The 19196-nt window shown below is 43.1% G+C and overlaps 1 protein-coding gene across 1 annotated transcript in view; it reads left to right on the top strand.

Moving 5' to 3' along the window:
* Positions 1-9881: 9881 nt before the first annotated feature.
* Positions 9882-19196, top strand: part of ACSL3 (acyl-CoA synthetase long chain family member 3) — an 83416-nt gene continuing 74101 nt past the window's right edge. Inside the window, exon 1 of the mRNA XM_033230064.1 lies at positions 9882-10201. The gene's annotated coding sequence lies outside the window, so the exon portion shown is untranslated. The remainder of the gene's footprint in view (positions 10202-19196) is intronic.

The following is a 19196-nucleotide window of genomic DNA, read 5'->3' as shown; positions in this document are numbered from 1 at the left end:
ATCACCAATCATTAGAGAGATGCAAATCAAAACCACAATGAAATACCGTCTCATATCAGTCAGAATGACTATTAAAAAGTCAAAAAAATAACAGATGCTGGCAGGGCTGCAGAGAAAAAGGAAAGCTTTCACGATATTGGAGGGAATGTAAATTAGTTCAACTGCTATGGAAAGCAGTTTGGAGATTTCTCAGAGAACTACAAATGGACATGAAGAAGAGAATAATAGACCCTGAGGATTATAGGAGGTGTGAGGGAGAGGGCAAGGATTGAAAAACTACCTGTTGGATACCGTGCTTATTGCCTGAGTGACAGATGCAATTATACCTCAAACCTCAGCATTATGCAATATACCCTTGTAACAAACCTGAACATGAATCTAAAATAAAAGTTAGAAAAAAAGTTTTGTCTAGCTTGGAAAAGAAAAAGAAGACAAAGTATTTCATGCATGTGAAGAGTTATTTAAAGAAGGCTAGTCAGTTTTTAATCATTGAAGTAGAACAGAATCAAATTACCTTGGGTTGAAGAAATTGCTTATGGAGAGCGTTGACAAATATCTGGTGTCACTGAAGGTAGCAGAAGAATCTCGATCCCTAGAGATCTTTATAAATCCTAGAGGGGATGTAGGAGACATCCCACTGTGATGTCTTGCCCCGTGATCAACCATGAGCTTCACTCCTGAAGGTGAGAGCCTGTGTTGAAAAGAAGGACTTCCTAGAAAGACAGAGTGATGTTTGGTCACAGAAACTCTTAGAATTCTTCTCCTGATTCTTTCTTTGAAATTCAGTCACTGGAAAATTCCTTGAAATATATTCGAGGCTGGGCACAGTGGCTCACGCCTGTAATCCCAGCACTTTGGGAGTCCGAGGCAGGCGGATCACCTGAGGTCTGGAGTTTGAGACCAGCCTGACCAATATGGAGAAACCCTGTCTCTACTAAAAATACAAAATTAGCCGGGCATGGTGGCACATGCCTGTAATCCTAGATACTCGGGAGACTGAGGCAGGAGAGTTGCTTGAACCCGGGAGGCGGAGGTTGCAGTGAGCCCAGATCACGCCATTGCACTCCAGCCTGGACAACAAGAGCAAAATTCCATCTCAAAAAAATACACACACACACACACACACACACACACACACACATCTATATATAATATACATATGTTCCAGTTTTTTAACATAAGGAAAAATGGCAGCCACTGTTTTTCATTTTTATTTTTTATTATTTTTGAGACAGAGTCTTGCTCTGTTGCACAGGCTGGAGTGAACTGGCTCGATCTTGGCTCACCACAACCTCCGCCTCCCGGGTTCAAGCAATTCTCCTGCCTCAGTCTCCCGAGTAGCTGGGATTACAGGCATGCGCCACCAAGCCCAGCTAATTTTTGTATTTTTAGTAGAGACAGGATTTCACCATGTTGGCTAGGCTGGTCTCAAACTCCTGATCTCAAATGTTACACCTGCCTCGGCCTCCCAAAGTGCTGGCATTATAGGCATGAGCCACCACGCCCAGCCTAGCAGCCACTGTTGATTGCCCACTTGTAGCAGAGGTATTGGGTGCCCTGCACACATCCCCTTAGCGTTCCCATGTCTAGGATGTGCTGATGACACCTGTGAATCTCCACCTCAGTGCCTCTACCAGCGCCTAAGCCATTGATTTGTTCTTTCTGGGATAGATCCATAACCTCAGTGTGAGTTTGCTTTTTCTGCCCACTGAGCCCTGCCAGTACCACAATCCAAGGGCTCACAAAATGTCTGATTTGCCATCATAGATTCCTGCATAGCCTCGTTCTGGGAGTGAGGGCCCACTTTATGGCAGAGGAGCAGCAACAAGCATGTGACAGTGGGACCTATGGGCTCTACCAAGTGCCTCATCACTAAGTGCCACCCGATGGAACTCTTAGAATCCTGTTAAAAACCAAGCAAAGGAGCCAGCCTGAGGATGATATTCTATTGGAGTGGAGTCTTGTCCTTGAAAATGTGGCATATATAGTACTTTGAACGGAAGGTCAAATGTTACTGTGTCCCTAGTAGCTAGAATACCCTCCCCAGACCCTAGTAGATGATCTATGATCGAGATAGATTTATCAGGGTAATTTCATTTGCCAGTGATTGGTTTAGGGGAAATGAGTTGAGTGCATCTTGGAAAGATGTAGCTGTTCAATAAACCCATCCTGGTATGTAAGGAGAAACTGCTTTTCTCTTCTGGCTTTAGATGTGCTGTGTAAGATAACATCTGGAGCAGTGGCAGCCATCTTATCACCATGAGGAGAGAGAAAACATAGAGACTGAGAATGGCAGAATGAGCAAAGAGACAGGAGGAGCTGGGTCCTTGATGACATCACTGAGCCTTTAAAGCAGCCCTGGGCTGGGAGCGGTGGCTCACACCTGTAATCACAGCAGTTTGGGAGGCTGAAGTGAGTGGATCACCTGAGGTCAGGAGTTCAAGACCAGCCTGGCCCATATGGTGAAACCCCATCTCTACAAAATATACAAAAATTCACTGGGCATGGTGGTGCATGCTTGTGGCCCCAGCTACTTGGAAGGCTGAGGCAGGAGAATTGCTTGAGCCCGGGAGGTGAAGGTTGCATTGAGCCGAGACTGTGCCACTGCACTCCAGCCTGGGAGATGGGAATAAACCCTGTCTCAAACAAAAACAAAACAAAACAAACAAACAAACAAAAAACCCAAAAAGCAGCCTTGGAACTGCTTTCCTCTGGACATTTTGTAAAGTTAAACAACAGATGGTTTTATCGTTTAAACCACTTTTAGTCCAAAATGGGTAATTTCAGGTGATAGTGATGTTCATGTCAGATGTTGCTAGTTAGGCTTTCCCACATGTATCCCTTCCCATGGCTTCCTTTGTGCTGATAGTACCTCCTTTCCATTCCAGAAGCCCAAAATGCCTGCCTAACACTTACCCAGCCTCCTTTACAGGTAAGATATGGATGTGTGACTCAGTTCCTGTCAATGAGATTTGTGGAGGGGTCTGTCGTGAATCTTCCGAGAAAGGATTTCCTCCTTAATAAAAAGTGGCATTTAGGGAACATGCCCTTATTCTTTGGTCAGATGCTGTTGTGTGTTCATGAGATGTATGAAACTGTGGCTGCCATCTGTGACTATGAGTGGACAGTCTAAGGATGAAGCCAGTATGCTGAGAATGACACAGGGTAGGCCCAGGTCCTCAATGATATGCAGAGTCCCTGAACTCAGCTTGGACTTGTCCTGCCTCCTTAGTTCTTTTTATGTGACATAGTAAATGTCTTTTTTTTTTTTTTGAGACAGGGTCTTGCTCTGTCACCCAGGCTGGAGTGTACTGGCACAATCATAGCTCACTGCAGCCTCGAACTCCTGGACTCAAGCAACCCTCCTGCCTCAGCCTCCTAAGCGGTTGGTACTACAGGCATGAGTCCCCATGCCTGACTAATTTTTGTATTTTTAGATATTTATTTATTTTGAGACGGAGTCTCACTCTGTTGCCAGCCTGGAGTGCAATGGCGCGATCTCGGCTCACTGCAACCTCTGCCTCCTAGGTTCAAGCAATTCTCCTGCCTCAGTCTCCTGAGTAGCTGGGACTACAGGCGTGCGCCACCAGCTAATTTTTGTATTTTTGTAGAGATGGAGTTTCACCATGTTGGCCAGGATGGTCTCGATCTCTTGACCTTGTGACCTTGTGATCTGCCCACCTCGGCCTCCTAAAGTGCTGGGATTACAGGTGTGAGCCACCACACCTGGCCTATTTTTTTTTTTAAAGATGGGACTTCTCTGCATTGCCCAGGCTGGTCTTGAACTCCTGGCCTCAAGCAAACCTCCCACCTCAGCCTCCCAGAGTGTTGGGATTACAAGCATGAACCGCTGCACCTGGACAATAAATGTCATTTTAAAAACTGTTTTTTGTTGAGTGTTCTGCTTCTCGAAGCCAGAGTCATCTGAACTCAAACATACAGTATCATATGCCACCTTAACTCCTGTCTTCTGCTGCCAAAATTCACCAGAAGTGAAAGAACTAAAAGATTTCTGTTAAAATTTTAAACCTCAGCTGGTCTTGGTATTGTACTATAATGATTATGGAAAGTGCTCATAGTATTTTATTATATAGTCACAGACTATTTCTGCCGCCCTTCACATGAAACAGATCATTAGGTATTCATGAGAATTACGAAGACATCTCTTCTCAATGTCCTGTTATTTGGACAAATAGCAAAACTATAAAGTAACTGCTGTACTCCTGTAGATGTTTTCATTCAGTTGGACATAATAGTTTCTGAATTTAATTTTTGTAAAAAGAAGGAAAATATAGCCAAATTCTGTAATTCTCAAAAGCTGTCAATAAAAATGTACTGAAAACTTTTCAAGACAAAATCAATTGTACAGAGGACTTTTTTTAAATTAAAAAACAAAAAAATTAAAAATGTAGAAAGTAGAAATACTACAGGCATACCTGGTTTTATTGCATTTTGCTTTATTGTGTTTTTTACAAATTGGAGGTGTATTAGTCTGTTCTGACACTGCTAATAAAGATATACCCAAGACTGGGTAATTTGTGAAGAAAAAGAGGTGGCCTGGCTCGGTGGCTCAAGCCTGTAATCCCAGCACTTTTGGAGGCTGAGGCAGGTATATCATGAGGTCAGGAGTTCGATACCAGCCTGACCAACATGAAACCCTGTCTCTACTAAAAATACAAAAATTAGCTGGACATGGTGACATGCACCTGTATTCCCAGCTACTCAGAGGCTGATGCAGGAAAACTGCTTGAACCCGGGAGGTGGAGATTGCAGTGAGCCGAGATCACACCACTGCACTCCAGCCTGGGGGACAGAGCAAGACTCCATCTCAAAAGAAAAAAAAAAGGAAAAAAAAGAAAAAGAGGTTTAATGGACTCACAGTGGCTGGGGAGGCCTCACAATCATGGTGAAAGGTGAAGGAGGAGCAAAGTCACGTCATACATGGTGGCAGGCATGAGAGCGTGTGCAGGGGAACTCCCCTTAATAAAACCGTCAGATCTCATGAGACTTATTCACTATTACAAGAACAGCACAGGAAAAACCTGCCCCCATGATTCATTTACCTCCCACTGGATCCCTCCCACGTCGTGTGGGGACTATGGGAGCTACAATTCAAGATGAGATTTGAGTAGGGACACAGCCAAACGATATCAGGTTTGTGGCAACCTTGCATTGAGTAACTCTACGGGCACCATTGTTTTGATAGCATCAGCTCACTTTGTGTTTCTGTGTCAAATTTTGGTAATCCTTGCAATATTTCAAACTTTTTCATTTTTTAAATATCTGTTATGGTGACCTGTGATCAGTGATCTTTGTTGTTACTATTGTAATTGTTTTGTGGCACCCTGATCTGAAGTACGCCTATATAAGATGGTGAACTTCATTGTTAAATGTGTGTGTTCTGATTCCTCTAATGACCTCCCCTCCTCAACCCCAGTCCCCACCATCTCCCTCTCCTTGGGCCTCTCTATCCCCTGAGACACAGGGATATTGAAATTAGGCCAGTTAATAACCCTACATGGCCTCTAGGTATTCGAGTGAAAGGAAGAGTCACACGTCTCTCACTTTAAATCAAAAGCTAGAAATGATTATGCCTAGTGAGGAAAGCATGTTCAAAAGCCCAGACAGCCTGAAAGCTAGGCTTCTTGTGCCAAGCTGTTAGCCAAGGTGTGAATGCAAAGGAAAAGTTCTTGAGGAAAATTAAAAGTGCTACTCTAGTGAATGCTTAAGAAAGCTAAATACCCTTAGTGATGATATGGAGACACTTTTAGTGATCTGGATATAAGATCAAACCAGTCATACCATTCTCTTAAACCGAAGTTTATTCCAGAGCAAGGCGTAGCTCTCTTGGATTCTGTGAAGGCTGAGAGAGATGAAGAAGCTGCAGAAGAAAAGTTTGGTGCTAGCAGAGTTTGGTTCATGAGGTTTGAGAAAAGAAGTCATGTCTATAACCTAAAAGCGCAAGATGAAGCAGCAAGTGCTGATGCAGAAGTGGCAGCAAGTTTTCTGGAATATCCAGCTAGGATTGTTGATGAAGGTGGCTACGCTGAACAACGGATTTCCAAGGTAGACAAAGCAATCTTATATTGCAAGAAGATGCTATCTAAGACTTTCATAGGTAGAGAGGAGAAGTCAATGCATGGCTTCAAAGCTTTGAAGGACAGGCTGACTCTCTCGTTAGGCGCTATTGCAGCTGGTGATTTTAAGTTGAAGCCAATGCTTATTTACCATTCTGAAAATCCTAGGGCCCTTAAGAATTGTGCTAAACTTACTTTGCTTGTGCTTTATAAATGAAATAACAAAGCCTAGATGACAGCTCATCTGTTTTCGGCATAGTTTATCAAACAGTTTAAGCACATTTTTGGGAGTATTGTTCAGAAGATATGATTACTTTCAAAATATTACTACTATTGACAATGCACCTGGTCACCCAGGAAGTCTGATGAAGCTGTATAAGGAGATTAATGTTGTTTTCATGCCTGCTAACACAACATTCATTCTGCAGCCCATGGATTAAGGACTAGTTTTGATTTTCAAGTCATTTAAGAAATTTTATGGGGCTATGGCTGCCATAGTGATTCCTCTGATAGACCTGGGTAAATTTTTTTTTTTTTGAGACAGAGTCCCGCTCTGTCACCCAGGCTGGAGTGCAGTGGCACGATCTCCGCTCATTGCAAGCTCCACCTCCCGGGTTCACACCATTCTCCTGCCTCAGCCTCCTGAATAGCTGGGACTACAGGTGCCCGCCACCACACCCGGCTAATTTTTTGTATTTTTAGTAGAGATGGGGTTTCACCGTGTTAGCCAGGATGGTCTCGATCTCCTGACCTCGTGATCTGCTTGCCTCAGCCTCCCAAAGTGCTGGGATACAGGCGTGAGCCACCACGCCCGGCAGACCTGAGTAAAGTAAATTGAAAACTTTCTGGAAAGGATTCACCATTCTAGATCCCACTAAGGACATTCACAATTCATGGGAGGAGGTCAAAATACTGACATAACAGGACTTTGGAAGAAGCTGATTCTAACTCTCACGGTTTACTTTGAGGGGTTTGAGACTTCAGCGGAGGAAATACCTGCAGATATGTTAGAAATAGCAAGAGAACTAGAATTAGAAGTGGAGACTGAAGATGTGTCTGAATTGTCATGTCTCATGATAAAACTTGAACGGATGAAGAGTTGCTTCGTATGGATAAACAAAGTGGTCTTTCAAGATATAATCTCCTCCTGTTGAAGATGCTGTGAACGTTGTTAAAATGACAAGAAAGGATTTAGAATATTACATAAACTTAGTGGATAAAGCAGTGGCAAGGTTTGAGAGGTTTTTTTTATTTTTTATTTTTTTGAAATGGAGTCTCGCTTTGTTGCCCAGGCTGGAGTGCAGTGGCGTGATCTCAGCTCACCACAACCTCCGCCTCCCCGGTTCAAGCGATTCTCCTGCCTCTACCTCCCGAGTAGCTGGGACTCGAGGTGTGCACCACCATGCCCAGCTAATTTTTGTAGTTTTAGTGGAGATGGGGTTTCACTATGTTGGCCAGGCTGGTCTCGAACTCCCGACCTCGTGATCAGCCCACCTCGGCTTCCCAAAGTGCTGGGATTACAGGCGTGAGCCACTGTGCTCGGCGATTTGAAAGAATTGACTCCAATTCTGAAAGAATTTTAATGTGAGTAAAATGCTATTAAGCAGCATTGCATGCTACAGAGAAATTGTGAAAGGAAGAGTCACCTATGATGCAAACTTCATTGTTATCTATTTTAAGGAATTGTTACAGCCATGCCCACCTTCAGCAACCATCACCCTGATCAGTTAGCAGCATCAACCCTGAGACGAGACCCTCCTCCAGCAAAAAAAGATTACAACTTGCTGAAGACTCAGATGATCGCTAGCATTTTTTTGCAATATTTTTAAATTAAGATATGTACATTGTTTTGTTAAATATAATGCTATTGCACGCTTTATAGTATGAACATAACTTTTTTTTTTTTTGAGATGGAATTTCACTCTTGTTGTCCAGGCTGGAGTGCAATGGCATGATCTCGGCTCATTGAAACCTTCACCTCCTGGGTTCAAGCGATTCTCCTGTCTCAGCCTCCCGAGTAGTTGGGATTACAGGCGCATGCCACCACGCCTGGCTAATTTTTGTATTTTTAGTAGAGACAGGGTTTCACCATATTGATCAGGCTGGTCTCGAACTCCCGACCTCAGGTGATCCACCTGCCTTGGCTTCCCAAAGTGTTGGGATTACAGGCGTGAGCCACCATGCCCGGTGAACATAACTTTTATATTTACTGGGAAACCAAACTATTCATGTGACTCACTTAATTTTGTTATTCCCTTTAAGTGTCAGTGGTCTGGAACCAAACCCACAATATCTCTGAAGTATCTGTATATATTTCTACTTAGCTTAAGCGTTAAACAGCAAACAAGATGAGAATTTAGAATTTTAATTCCCAGGACTATTTTCTTTTAAATATAAGTCCATATCCACAATATATATGTTCCATAATATAGACATAATGAAGAAAGATATTGTTGGAATTCTTCTAGTCTGTTTTAGGCTTATGGATAGCTAAAAAGGTTCAATATTAGTTTTCTTCTCTTGGAAGAAAACCAATATTTTCTAGAGGATTTCGTGGTTCTGGAAGTACCAGTTCTAAAGCCTGCCTCTCTGCAGAGCTGCGAATGTCTTTTCAGATAAGAAGTTCTGCATTCTACTTATCTTCAGGATGTATTATTTAATAAGATTTCAACAGATTAATGAGCAACTGAACTGCCATATTTTGAAATGGGAGAACAGTTTGCCTGAGTCAGGTATCCATCCCTTTAGGTTCTCAGTTGGCCCTGGGCCCATGGTGAGTGAGCTCTCTGTTTGGTGCATCATCGCTCCACCTAGTTCAAGTTCTGGCGGCTTCCTGATTTTGAGATTCTCTTGGGAAATGAGCCCTGCTTTAGCCTGAGGCTGGCTCAGGAAGGCAACCTTTCACCTACTTAAGGAAAAGTTCACAGGCAAACTAAACAATATGTCGGGTTAAAAAAAAGAGACCAATCCTACTATTACTGGATTAATGAAAGTCTTCTCTCTCATAGTACATGCAGTTGTACTACATGTAATCATTTGTGTTTTGAGGTGTGTGTGCATGTGTGAGTGTGCGTGTGTTTTTTGTCTGTGGGGAGGCAGTGTACCTGCACTGGATGCTTTCTTTTCCTTGTTTAGTGTCTAAAACGAGAAACAATGGCAAACTCCTTAAAATACAGAAACACTGGATTCCTAAGAACGTTCAAAAACAATAATTTGGAGTAAACTTTATTTTTTGAAAAGAAATAGCAAATTTGCATGCTGAGTGAGTGCATTCAGGGGAAAACGGCTTATATGCAAGGTTAAGTGAGGCCAAAACAAGAGAAATGATAATGGATAAGCTTTGAGTTTTTGAGGCTCTTCTTGCCCCAGGCAGTTCCAAAAGCCATTTTTTTTGGCAGGATTTGACAGCAATTTGTGCAAGAACAGGATAACTAATCCAGTTAAAAACGAAAAAGAATATGCATATTGTTTCATAATTTGTATTGAAATTTATACAGTACAGCAGTAATTGTGCGTCTGTAATGTTTTTGTTTTTTGGGGGGGGGGTGTTTTTTTCCTGGAGGGACGCAGCTCCTGCAGACCCTACTGGGCTGGCCTCTCCTCCCACGTCCCTACCGCAGATCCCCGCTCCCCTCCCCCAGCCTCGGTTCGTCCTTCCCGGTCGACCCCGTTCCCGCCCCCGCCCCGCGCAGACTGCAGCCAGGTCCGGTCGGCGGCGGCTCCGCGGAATGACCCGTAGTAACCTCACCCCGCCCCGGGCAGCCAGCACCGCGTTCCCCGGCCCGAATTCGATAGGCCCAGCCCCGCACGCGCCACCGCCCGCGGGCCAATGGGCGGCAGCCTCTCTGCATATGCAACGAGTGCCGGCCGGGGGTGAGCGTCCCAGGCGGTTCCGCTCAACAGACGCTGCTCTGCCGGCGCCGGGCTGCGACACTGCCGTTGTCACTGAGGCCGGGGCCGGGACGAGGAGGCGGCGGACGGGGTCGCAGACATTTGTCCCCTCGCAGTGCGGCCCCGACGGCTGCGCCAGGGTCCCCGGGCGGCGGCGCGGGGCGTGAACGCTCTGGGGCTCAGCCAGGCCTGCGTGGGCCCGAGGCCGGAGGAACCCGGACTCCGGCGTCGCGGTGAGTGCCGCGCGGGTTGTGGGAGCGGCGGGAGCTGGTTGGCGGTGCGGCCTCCGCGTGCGGTTCGGCTGGGCCGGAGGGGCGCCCCAGCCTCGGGGCCCGGGACCCCGACGTCGGCGCCGCACCTGGCCGCTGGGTGTGCGCGCAGGCAGCCCGCGGCGCCGGGAGCAGTGGCGCGCAGGGTGGGAGGCGGCCCGCTGGGGTCCAGGAAGCGGCTGACGTGGGGCCTCGGCCCTGAGCCCACGCGAGCCAGGAGCTGCAGAGCGAACGGCGTGGGGCGGTGCTGACCAGGCAGGGAGGATGCACTGCGTGCCTCCCGGCGCTGTGGGGCGGGGTGGGGAGGCCAGTCCCTTGAATTAGGGGGGCTCTGCCGCGGCCCCAGCAGTGAGGTGTCCGTGGGAGGAGACTCAGCCCTGCGATTTCGGAAAACCCTTGCTTGGCAGGGCGGGAGGGGCTGTTGCTGCGTGGGGTGAGAAGAAATCGGGTGCGTGAGGTGGGTCGACCTTGATGATTGGTTCTGGACACTATCGTGGTGGTGGGACTGGGATTAAAACTGATGTTTGGGGTTGAGAGTTGCAGGTTTAGTTTTCCCCAAGTGCGTTTTAATCACACACTGGTGATAGGTTGTGTAACTCGGGGACTGCTTACTACCAGCAATCCTGCGGGGTAGGCGTTATCAGGCTCGTTTCACAGAGGAGGAGCCCGAGGCACAGGTTTTCAAATGGTTTGCCCAGAAAGTCTGATATTAGAAAGTGTGCTGTAAGCTGTTATATAAAAGGCCCCTCGAAAATGAAAAGGCTGGAGGAATGTCTTTAAAATTATATGGAAGCTAGAAAGGCAATAGGCTTTGTGAACGAAATTATAGCTGAAAAGAATAACAAATAGCCGACATTTATTGAGCTTTTATTACATGCTACACACTGTTCGGAGAGCTTTATGTATAGTGTCTTTACACGGTTAATAGTCCTCTGGGGTGGGGATTATTCCCATTTTACAGCGGGAGAAACTGCAGATTGGACGTATTAACTTGCCTCAGATCTCAGCTAGTAAGAAGCTGGGATTCAGACAGGCCTGTGTAAATCCAGAGCTCTTAAATCTAACCACTACATTTTGCTGCCTCTCCTTGGTGGCTGGCTGAATAGTTTCCACAGTGGATTTTAGTCTGGGTGGCCAGGAGAGTTGTAGTTTGATGATACCTTCTTTCATGATCATCAACCTATTTTGTTTTTCCCCAAATTAGTTCTGAGAGTTGAGGGTGCTGCTGAGTTGTTCCTGAAAGTGTATTAGAAGAGTACTATAGGGGAGAGGTGGTGTGACATGGGAATCTTTTGCACAGACTTTATTTTGTTTTCTGGCATTTTTCTGTGCAGTTCCTCACACTTGGGGATGAGTAGGCCTTCTCTTGTAATTCTCGCGTGCGTTTTCTCTCTAGACTTTTCCTGATTTCTCGTTTGTATAAAAAGTATTGGTTTTGTAGGATGACATTAGGTATAGGGGCAGAGTGGACCATTGGACCTAAGGGTCAAGGTGACAAGTCACGTCGTATCTTTGGATCTCAGTTACTGAATTTGTAAGGCTTTAGACTCAGTGACTTAAAACTTAAATATTCTGAGGGTCTAAAATGTTCTCCTTGAAGGAAGAAAGAAAGAATGGGAGACATGAAGGACGCACAACTTATGAGGGGAAAATCATCCTCTGTCTGGTTTGGGGTGAGGGTCAGATCTTAAAGCCTCAAGCTCTGTTTCATTTGCTTATTTGCTTCCCTGCTGGTTGGTTCCAGTTAAGTGACTGTTTCATTCCTCATTCGATTAATTGCCTCATCTAGAGCCATTTAATTTTTGTGATATGTCAGGCACGTTATTAGGTGCTGAGAAGACAGCAGTGACTAGAGGGAAAAATAGAGGAGAAGCAAATGGTCATACAAAGGAATAAGTGATTGCAAGTTTGATAGGTACGATGAAGGAAAGGTATTGTGTGAATGAGGATTGTGAGCAAGATTGTGATATAGATGGAAATCTAGTCTAGGGAGCTGTTTTTGAATTGATGTGGTGAGGTTTTGCTAGAGGACAGTCTTGAAATCTGAGCCTGCAATTATGTACATAATGCAAGAGTTTGGGAAGTTGTGAGCAACAATAATTCTTTTCATTTCACAATGTCTTTCATACTCTGAATGTCATCCCAGCTCATTTTGCAAGATACAAAAATGAAATAGGCAACTTTACAAGTTGTCATTCTGTCTGCCTTCAGGGTACTTAAAGCTTAAATAGTCCTCTAATACTTTCTACCACTCAAGATGAACTGTTAAGAGGGAGTAAGACTCTTTACTGTGAGATTTGGGCTTGAATATGGGATTTAGATTTTTTTAGGAAAGCTAGGCCAAGGATGATAGACTTTTAAATTAAGGAGCATCATAATTAATGAAGAGTATCCGTTGTAGCATACGCTTCACAGGGTCATTTAACTTAAAAGTCTCACCTCTTACGAGATCATTTTTTGATGGCTGGATTGGGAAATACAGATTGTTAAAAATACATAAATGCCTCAGTTGAACATGTATGAAGCCAATAGAAATAATACATTGCAATATATTTACTTAAGGGCCATCTGCATGCAAAACACCGTCCTAGGGGTACCATGTGGAATAAATAAAAAAGATGAACTTGCCAAAGTTCCTGCTTTCGAAGAGATTTCAGTTAATGAATACTAATACTAAATGTTTTTTTTTTAAATTTTCAAAGTACTAGCATATGTTGGCTCATTGATCCTCTTAAGAGTCATATATGGTAAACAGAAATACTGAGAAAATGGAGATATAAAATTGTCAGGATATGGTGATAAATAGTAGATGGAGTGGAAGAAAGAGATGTTAAGTGATTACTAGGTTTCAGACCTGTGCAACTGAAGGGATATGTGTGCTATTCACTGAGCTGGGGCTTACTGGTAGAGAACTGGATTCTGGATATGGGAAGAGCGTGACTTTAGTTTTGAAAGTGTTCAGTTGGAGCTGCCTTTGAGGCCTTTATTGACGTACTGGTTTAGTGCTCAGAATTGGGGTGGCCATTTACTATTTTGAAGCCCTCCATGTGGAGGCAAGAGCTCAAACCATGGGCATGGGTGAGATTGCCTATGGGGAGGCTATACAGAAGAGAAGGAGGCCTGGGATGGAGCTGGGCAGAGGAGGTTGTGCTTGCCAAGGAGACAAGAGTGGCCGGGAAGGTCAGAGGACAGCCAGAAACAGATGTCCCTGCAGGGTGATGAGTCAGTACTGTGGAATGCTCCTATGAGAGAAGAATTGAGAACCATCCATTGGATTTAGCAAGGTGAAGGTCATCTTTGAAAGAGATGCTGATCTGCAGGTAGGGGTGGAATGGGGAGCAGTGGGAGGTGAGGAAAACGGAGACAGTAAGTATAGGAAACTGTTTCCAATAGGTTTGATTTCAGCATGTTTGAATGCTGATGGGAAGGCTCTGTGGAGAGAGAGTGGTTGAATATAGACTAGAAAAGGGTTTGTGCAGAATTCCTAGAAGGATGGGGCTGGGATGGAACCCAAAGCACAACTAAGGCCCGTGTTTTCGCTGGGAGGAGGGACATCTCTCCCACAGTGGCAGAAAACAGGCCCTGCAACTTACGGAGTCCTAAGCAAATGCCAAAAAATTGTCAAGAACTGTTAAATTTCTAAAAATTAGCCCAATTTTAGTTGACCCATGAGATAGTCTTTTAGAAAACTTTGCCACAAGAGCATTGTGTGATTGATGTAAAATGTGGCTCAGTCTTAATTTCATCCACCTCAATAGAGTATATATTTTCATCTGACTTTTGATCGTAATTTATTTATTTTCTGTAAAAGGAGACACTCTAAATGGTAAGTCCTGTGATGCCTTCCTTACATGTTTATTTTTGGTTTCATTAGAAAAAAGCTTTAGGACTGTTTTTGTTTTGCTGACATCATAGGTGCCTTAATTCTTTTTATTTAAAGTTTAGCTTCTGTTTTTATTGGAATATGTTTACTTACATATTTTTGATGTTTCCCATTTTGAAGGATAAAGAATTGGATGATTCGGTAGTTTCAATTGATCTGCTAATTTTTGTTTAGAATTGAAGATACTTAAATAACCAACTTTTTGGATAAGTCGCCTCCAAACACAGGTTTCTGCTTGTTTGTGAAGGTATTTGTTATTAAGGATTCATTCATTCATGTATTTATTTAGTGTCTGTTTTGCAAGGTACTCGGAATTTGGAAATGATTGAGCGAGTTCCTGCTCTTAAGGAGCTCACAGTTCACCACAGAAAGGAGGTGTATGAACAAATTACAGCATGGTGCAACAGAAGAAGACATATGAGCAAATATATAACAGGATAGTATAATCAGTGCAGCAGTGGAAGCTGTTAGGAAATAGAGAAGAAGTGCAGAGCGGGCACAGAGTAGGGAAGGAAAAGGGGAAACTTCTCAGTGGAGATGATAGCTGAACTAGGTTTTCCAAGATGAACTGGAGTTTTGCCAGGTCAACAGGGAGCCAAGAAATAGAATGTTTTACCTTGATTTTGGATCCTCTGTGTGTGTGTGTATGTGTATGTAGACAGATGTGTGCGCATTGGAGGTGTTAGAACACTACCAAAGAATATTGTTAGAAAAATTAAAAATTGCTTATCTTACTATCCTAACGTTGATTGCTCAAGCCATGAAAAGCTGCACATTTTCCACTGTCCTGTCATGGTCAACTTTTCTGTCCCCTATTTGATGCAGAAAGTAATTGAACTTAATTATATTATTTGGATACAAAGCCTAGTTTTTGTTTTTCTGAATGAACAGTCTTTGGAATAAGGATAATAGCTGACATCTTTATAGGATACCGTGGCCAAATGCTGTTCTAATTTTTATCTCAGCCTTGCAAAATAGGTTCTTTTTTTTTTTTTGAGACGGAGTCTCTCTCTGTCACTCAGGCTGGAGTGCAATGGTGCTATCTCTGCTCACTGCAGGCTCCGCCTCCCAGGTTCACACCATTCTCCTGCCTCAGCCTCCCGAGTAGGTGGGACTACAGGTGCCCGCCACCACGCCCAGCTAATTTTTTGTATTTTTAGTAGAGACGGGAGTTTCACTGTGTTAGCCAGGATGGTCGCGATTTCCTGACCTCGTGATCCGCCTGCGTCAGCCTCTCAAAGTGCTGGGATTGGTTTTTGAGCCACCGTGCCCTCCGGAAAATAGGTTCTTTTTGTCATTCTAATTTTTACGGATGAGGAAACTGAAGCACAGAGCAATTTAAGTGACTTGGGCGATTGTGTGCTAAATGTGTGCTGAATTTCATCCCAGGCAGTTTGGTTCCAGAGTCCATGTTCTTAACCGGGACGCTGCATCTCCTCCCCGCAGTGACAGTTCACTTGAAGTTCATATTAACCTCTGAAGTCGTGATTGTGTAGGGAAAAGAGCTGTGATGACATTTAGGGGCAGTTTTATGTCTGGTTTAATTACACAAAGTTGCTGCCCCAAATAAAACTGTCCCTGCAACTCCCATCCCCCCGGGAAATCATAAGGAAATTGATAGAATTTAACTAGAATTTTCTTTTTCTTTTTCTTTTTTTGAGACAGAGTCTTACTCTGTCGCCTGTGCTGGAGTGCAGTGGTGTGATCTCTGCTCACTGCAACCTCCGCCTCCTGAGTTCAATTCTCCTGCCTCAGCCTCCCTAATAGCTGGAATTACAGGTGCCCGCCACCGTGTTTGGCTAATTTTTGTATTTTTAATAGAGATGGGATTTCACCATGTTGACCAGGCTGGTCTCGAACTCCTGACCTCGTGATCTGCCCATCTCAGCCTCCCAAAGTGCTGGGATTACAGATGTGAACCACCATGCCTAGAATTTTCTTTTTGGACATAATTCCTCAGGATGCTTTCCCCTTTAACCTTCCTTCACAGGAATTGTTATTGATTTTTTAGATTGGTATATAAAGGAATTTGGGATCCCATAGTCTGCTAGTTCCATTTTCTTTTCCTGTCTTTTAACTAAAATATAGACACACTTTCTGTATGTTTGAAAAATATTTCATAAAATTTAATCCACTTAAAGAAACCCATGCCTTTCCCTCAGATCTTACAGTTAACCACTGCTCTGAATTTGGTGTTTATTATTCCTGTGTATTTCTCTACAGCTTTATTACACATGTGTGTTTCCTTAGACAGTGTATAGTATTGTTTTGTGTATTCTTAAACTTCATATAGATGGTACTGCATATATTCTTGTTCAGCATACTGTTTATTTTACCCCCACTCAAAATCGCTTATCAGTGTGGTTTCATGAATTGAGTTTCAACTCATTTCATCAGTGTGGGTTCATGTAGATTTATGTCATTTATTTCTACTGTGACAAGTTAGTACATTTTAGGTTTATACCATATTTATTTCACCTTTGCTCTGTTGATAGACTTTTAGGCTGTTTCCATTTTGTTGTTGTTGTTATTACAAACATTGTTACCGTAAGTATTATTGAACGCAAGTCTTTGTCTATTTTAATTTTTGACACTGTAGTTAACCTGTGCTCCTTTTTCTTTATTCTTTACATTTTTGTCTCGGCCTTCCTCTGATCTTTTCATTATTTGACCTAAGGTACCATTCTTTGTCCATTATACTTAAAGTACAAAACTATAATGGGCACTTTTCCTCTAAGGCTCTTTTTGGTAACCTTTATTTTAGTTAACTTTCTTTGCTTTTTTTTTTTTTCTTAATAAAAATATCTTAAAATAGAGAAATATCTTAGTACATATTTTACAGATACATATTATTTTACTTCTAATTCTCTGCATGACTGTAGGGATAATTCACGTGTACCCTTTCTCTTGGGAAATGTTTCTGTGTTAATGTACATTTGATTTAGCTAATTCTGTGTTTTAGTGTTTGTTTCCTTTAAATATTTTCCTCTAAATGTAGTGTACTTTTTTCATTGCAGTTTGGTGGGTAGGAACATGGGCTCAGAGTTAAGATTGCTTGGATTTGAATCCTGGCTCTACTTTTTAGCTATGTGTCTTTGGGCAGCGTATTTAATTTCTGTGTCAATTTCTTCATCTGTAAAATGGAGATAATAATAGAAATCTACCCATAGATTGTTGTGAGATTCAAATGAGGTGAGTGTTTGGCATAGTCATTACTCAATACATACTATTTTTATTAGTTTTATTTCTTGTTAGAGTATGCAGTATTTTCTTTCTAAGTCTACTCAGTTTGTGGTGTTGCCTTTTTTGAAGCAGCATTTTAACCCATACATCTGTGATTCAAGGAAATGTCTGATGTATTATAACTGTTTGCTAGTGGAGATTGGGAAGAGATATTGTAAACTATGGCAAATTGTAAGTTGAGGGACGTTAACTAGAATTTGTTATATTTTAATATCAATAATTTAGGATTTGGCTGGGCATGGTGACCTTTAACCCCGCATTTTGGGAGGCTGAGGTGGGCGGATCACCTGAGGACAGGAGTTTGAGTCCAGCCTGGCCAATGTGGCGAAATCCCATCTCTACTAAAAGTGCAGATTAGCTGGGTGTGGTGGTGGGTGCCTGTAATCCCAGCTACTTGGGAGGCTGAGGCAGGAGAATTGCTTGAACATGGGAAGTGGATGTTGCAGTGAGCGGAGATCACACCATTACACTCCAGCCTGGGCAACAGAGGGAGACTCTCTCTCAAAAAAAAAAAAAAAAAAAATTAAGATTTATCCTGTTTCATTTTTTTTGAAATATGTATAAAGCACATTGAAAGTCAGGAGGCGGAGCTTGCCGTGAGCCGAGATCGCACCACTGCACTCCAGCCTGGGCGACAGAGCGAGACTCAGTCTCAAAACAAAAAAAAAAAAGAAAGTGGGTTGACGTGGTGAAATTCTCAGATAATTACCAAGGGTCTACTTGTTAGTTTTAAATACCTTTTGTAATATGATCCTGATAATGATTTGATGGTGTTTCTATGTATATTATCCTATATCATCAACCTTGTGTTGATGGAGAAGGAACCAAGGAACCATTGCCGTCCAAGGAACCATTGTCGTCCGTGTATGTAAAGCGTGATAGGTAAATTTGATCGAGTGACTTAACCTTTCTCCGCCTTCCATTTCAATTTCTGTAACATAAATATTTCAATTCTTACCTCACAAAGTTATCATGACTTATGTTAGTTGCTTTCTTCATCTCTCTAGCTCACCTGTCTTGTCTTGTAATTTCCTTTTTTCCTGTTTTCCCTATGTATATTCTTTCTTCCTCTTTGTCCCTTCTCTGCCCTTCACAAGTAGTTTTTTGATAAATGGCAACAAGACATCCTGAATCCAGTGTGTGAGTGAACCCATTATATTAATAAAGATACACGTTTAAAGGGGACTAGGAAATATTAATTCTGTAAGGACAGAGATTTTAGGCCATATGAAGTTACGGAGGAGATGTTTGTTGTAAATGTTAAATGAGCAGTATAGAGGACAGGGAGCTCATGTTTTGCCAAAGTAGCGAGGGAATGGTCAGCTGAGCAAAATGAGACTAATGTTAGAGTTGAAGAAAGATTTGTGAGGAAGGTATTCACATTGGATGTCCAGGGGGCGGTGGAGTTTGGAAGACTGGCAGATAAAACTGAGCCATCAGCTGCTTAGCAGGACTCAGGAAGCTGTGAGGATAAATCACATCCTGTGGGGAAGAAAGGAACACTGACTTGGAGGACAAAAACAATTACGACCTAGCATAACCTCTTTATTGATTAAACTCAAAGTAGTTGTTGAATGAATTAAAGCTTCTAGGAATAGGAAGGGAGAACTAGCAGCTAGCAAATGAAGAGAGTGAGTTGTTGCAGGAAGAGCTTTGAAGGTCTGGCCCAAGTTGTTTGTAACCCTGCCGTTGAGACTGGTGGTGTGGCATTGTCTGTGCCATTTAGTCTGACTGGACTTCTGGTGTTTTTTTGTTGTTGTTGTTGTTCTGTAATCCTTTCTTGCTTTTGGAGGATGGAGAGGAATCTGCTTCTTCATCATTGTTCTTTTTTAC

Source organism: Trachypithecus francoisi, unplaced genomic scaffold, assembly GCF_009764315.1.
Source record: "Trachypithecus francoisi isolate TF-2019V2 unplaced genomic scaffold, Tfra_2.0 Lachesis_group13, whole genome shotgun sequence".
Taxonomy (NCBI): Eukaryota; Metazoa; Chordata; class Mammalia; order Primates; family Cercopithecidae; genus Trachypithecus; species Trachypithecus francoisi.
This window is presented reverse-complemented; position numbering and strand designations above follow the sequence as displayed.